Below are 4701 nucleotides of genomic sequence, written 5' to 3'. Positions count from 1 at the left end.
GGAATTAGAAATACCATTTGACCTAGCCATTCCATTACTAGGTATATATCCTAAAGAAGTGAGAGCCATGACAAGAACAGACATATATGCACACCCATGTTCATCACAGCACTATTTACACTAGCAAAAAGATGGAAACAACCCAGGTGTCCATCAACTGAGGAATGGATAACCAAACTATGGTACATACACACAATGGAATACTATGCAACTCTGAAGAATAACGAAGAATCTGCAAAACACCGCATAACGTGGATGAACTTGGAGGACATTATGCTGAGTGAAATAAGTCAATCACAGAAGAACAAATATTGCATTAGTCCGTTATTGTAAAAGTCAAGGAAAGGTTTATCTATGGAAGGAAATTTTCTTTGTTGGTTACCAGGGGTGGGAGGGGAAGGTGGGGAACACTGTTACATAGGTAGAGACAAGCACTGATTTGGGTGAAGAGAAGGGCAATGCACTGAATGTGAGTGATCGACATGGTGGTATTGAGGAAGAGGAAGACATAGAGAGGTACATGGGAGGTGCAGACAACAAAGATGAACCCTTTTGCACATACAGTACTGCATTGTCAGTGAAGGCAAACATGGATATATGGGTAGATAGATGGGTAGACAGGCTGAACTATTAGGTATGTCTATGAAGTGGGGAGTGTACCCAAGACCATGTATAGGGTTGGCAGACAATTGTTCTACAAGTGTATTTGTATGTTCTGTAAGAATTCCCAGGTGTATGGTAGAGCTGACAAGAGACAAAGTTGTAGTCACTTCTTAGTCACAGCCAGCTACCCAGAGGGAACAAGGACTTGAACCTGTGGGCTCGGGACCATAACTGTAGGAGACAGCAAGGTCAATTGGCATAATATACTACACAAAACATAGTTCTATCTCCTACTTTGGTGAGTAGTGACTGGGATATTAAAAGCTTGCAAGCAGCCATCTAGATGCAACGATGGGTCTCTCCTCATGCAGAGCAAAGAAGAATGAAGAAAACCAAAGGTCATGGAAATAATTAGTCCAAGTGACTGGTACACCATGCGATCTGCAGTCTATATGACTATGAGACCAGAAGAACTAGATGGTGCTCTGCTACCACTGTCAACCACTTGGAGGGGGAATCTATGTAGGAGATCCTGGATAGAGAGTGAGAACAATGTGGAACAAAACTCAAAATCATGTGGGAGGGGGGGGGCAGGTTTGCTGGTCTGACAGAGCCTGGTGGAACCACTGAGACTATGGCCCCTAGCTGCCCTTTGTTGTTGTTGTTGTTGTTGTTATGTGCCGTCGAGTCAGCCCTGACTCATAGCGACCCCTCCTTGGGTTTCCGAGGCAGTATCACTACGGAAGTAGGATTGCCCAACCTTCCTTCCGAGGAGTGGCTGGTGGGTTTGAACCGCCAGCCTTCTGGTTAGCAGTCAAGTGCCTTAGCCACTATGCTACCAGAGCTCCCTAGCCCTTTAGGTCTGGAATTGAAACCACACCTGTGGCTTCCAGCCAAACAAAAGACATATGAGTTGTATATTTACCTAAGGTAGATACACTCCTTGGAGAGAACAATCATGGGGAAAGAAGGACTGTTTATGCACAGGGAGACAGCTCAGGGGGCAAGAGTGCATGAAGGGATGGACACAGGGAAGAAGTAACTATCTAGAGGAAACTAGGGGAGCTGTTGCATTGTGGTAAACTGTAGTCAATGTCATGAGATAAAGTGTATGTGAACTGCTGTACGGAAAGTGAATTTGCCCTGTAAACTTTCACCCAAATCACAATTTAAAAAAAAAAAAATCCTCCATGCGTATGTGTTTTCCAATTTCAGAACATCTTGCTACACATGAATTAGACATTAAAAGGTTCAGTATTGTGTCCGAAGTTGCTCTAAGCTGGGAATAGCTACAGAGATGTTTATACCCTGTAGCCTCCTCCACCGTTCCCGCACTGCCTCCATTTCAGGAGTGTGACTATGTAAGTCCCTCAGTATCCACTGCAACTTTGCTGCTGCTGGGGCTGCTGCTGCTGCTGCTGCTTTTTTTGTTTTTTTAAAGGTTAAGTTTAGGGCTAGGTTTACAGTTAATGTTAGGGCCAGAATAAGGTTAAAGTTAGCGTTAGTGTAAGAGCTAAAGTTATAAAGTTACGGCTAGGATAGCATTAGAGTTAGGGTAAGGGTTCCAGTTAGTGCTAGGATGGGGTTTTTTAAAGGAAAAAAAAAACAAAAAAACTCTCCTCCTCTTCCCTCTTAACTATGCATTCCTGTCTGTCCAGCTTTCCCTCTATGTGAATGCTGCCCCTCTGATGTCTCATGGCTTATTAATCTAAGGGGTACAGCTTCCTGGAGTAGGTGGGTACATTGCCATACAGTAGGTATTCTGCATGCAGGGTTTTCTACAGTTGGGCTGAAAGCCAACCTATGGGAGTGAGTCCGTTTCTAGGCCTGAAGGGTAATCTGGGGCCATAGTCTCAGGGATTCCACCAGTCTATCCAACTAGTAATTCTGGTCATTTTTGTGGTTTTTAATTTTAGTCCACATTTTTCTTCCCACTTTATCCAGGATCTCCAGTTTTGATCCCTTTCCAAGTGGTTAGCATTGGTAGCCGGGAACCGTCTAATTCTCCTGGTCTCAGGGTCATAGAGGCTGAGGTCTTCATCATCCATCTTATCCTTGGACTTACTGTTCCAGATACCTGTGACCTTCTTCACTCTTCTTTGCTTCAGCTGAGAGGAAACCAATAGTTGTGTCTTAGATGACTGCTTGAAAGCTTTTGCGACCCTAGTCGCTACTCACCAAAGTAGGCTGTAGAACAGGATTTTGATGAACTATGTTGTGCCAACTGAGCATGATGTCCCCTGGGACTATGGTCCCAAGTCCACAGGCCTGGTGATTCTCTCTCTCAAGGTGTGCGGTTGTCTCTGAGAAACTCTATCTTCTGTTGCTTCTGTAGTGTATGTGGCTAATTTTGTAGCACAAGTACATATGTAAAATTATCTTCAACCAGGGAAAGGATAAGGCTTTTGTTTTTAGGTACTGAGTCCATTTCAACTCATAGCAACCCCGTGTGACAGAGTTGAACTGCCGTATCGGTTTTCTTGGCTGTGATCATGATGGAAGCAGATTGCCAGATTTTACTCCTGTGGAGTTACTGGGTGGGTTTAAACTGCCAAGCTTTCCATTAGCAGCCCACATCTTATCCACTGCACCACCAGGATTCCTGTTTTCTTCCTTTATTTCCACTTTGATGAGCATACATTTTAGGGCTCAAACTTTTATCAGATCAGCCCTGGTCTCCATTGCTTTGCTTTTGTTTCACAATAGAATTAGAAATCAATTGTGTGGTACAGTGTGTAAGGCATTCAACTGCTAACCAGAAGGAAGGCTGGTGGTGCAAACCCATTAGCCACTCCACAGAAAGAAGATGGGGCAATCTATTTCTGTAAAGATTTACTGCCTTGGAAGCCCAATGGGGGCCACTATGAGTTAGAATAGATGGAATGGCAGTGGGTTTGGTTTGGTTTGGTTTAGTGGTCAAAATGCTTAAAAGTGCTTTTACATGTTTTATTTCAATGATCTTCTCAGCAACAGTGTAACAACAGAGAAGACTAGGAGATTTCAACCATTCTTTATTTATTTATTTTAAAAAAAGACATTTAAAATATCAACAAACATGTAATTGGCTCGAGATCTTACAGGTATGGTAGAATCAGAACTAAAGTACCAGTTTTTAGATTCTCATACATATGGTTACTGCATCATACTGCTGTCTTGAAAATATATAGTAAACACATATGGAACCTGAATCACTTAAAAAGAGAGGGAAGAAGAGAAGGAGGGGAAAAGGGGAAGGGAGTAATAAACAGTAAACTATTTCACAAGAAATTGTCTTCTTGTGTTTGATTATGTTCTCATTTGATTCACTTAGGAAAAATAATGAAAACACAAGACATAAGTTTCTACATATCCCTGCCTAAACATTGTACCTATCTTTTTTTGTATGACTCTAAGGTATTTTTACCACTCATTTGTCAGTTTGTTGTACTACAGCAGCTTTCATGTTGCTGTGATGCTGGAAGGTATGCCACTGATATTTCAAATACCAGGAGAGTCACCCATGGTGGACAGGATTCAGCAGAGCTTCTAGACTAAGACAGACCAGGAAGCAGGACAGGGCCATATACTTCTGAAAGAAAATTAAAAAAAAAACTGGCCACTGAAAACCTAAGGTGCACTTGACCCAAGCCATGGTATTTTCAATCACTGCATATGCATGTGGAAATTCTTCGGAAGACCAAAGAAAAACTGATGCATTTGAATTGTGGTGTTGTCAAAGAATACTGAAAATACCCCGGACCGCCAAAAGAATGAGCAAATCTGTGTTGGTAGAAGTACTGCTGGAGTGCTCCTTTAGAAGTGAGAATGGCCATACTTCATCTCACCTATTTTGGTCATGTTGTTAGAAGGGGCCAGTCCCTGGAAAAGGATAGCATGCTTGGTAAACTGGATGGTCAGCAAAAAAGCGGAAGAGCCTCAACAAGATTGTGATAGTTGGAGCTGTGTGTCAACTTGGCTGGACCCCAGTTCTGTGTGGTTGTTCCCATGATGGGATCAGATGACTGTGTTCTGAGTGGCCAGTCTGCCCAAGGGGAGTTTCCCTAGGGGTGTGGCCTGCTTCCAAGATATCCAGGGACATCCTGGGAAGAGCCGCATTCC

The 4701-nt window shown here is 43.0% G+C and overlaps 1 protein-coding gene across 1 annotated transcript in view; it reads right to left on the bottom strand.

The window, feature by feature from the left end:
• MAML3 (mastermind like transcriptional coactivator 3) overlaps positions 1-4701 on the bottom strand; it is a 636937-nt gene that overhangs the window by 534338 nt on the left and 97898 nt on the right. The window lies entirely within an intron of this gene.

The sequence above is a fragment of the Orycteropus afer genome, unplaced genomic scaffold (genome assembly GCF_000298275.1).
Source record: "Orycteropus afer afer isolate SDZICR_OR568_19922 unplaced genomic scaffold, OryAfe1.0 scaffold00076, whole genome shotgun sequence".
Lineage (NCBI taxonomy): Eukaryota > Metazoa > Chordata > Mammalia > Tubulidentata > Orycteropodidae > Orycteropus > Orycteropus afer.
This window is presented reverse-complemented; position numbering and strand designations above follow the sequence as displayed.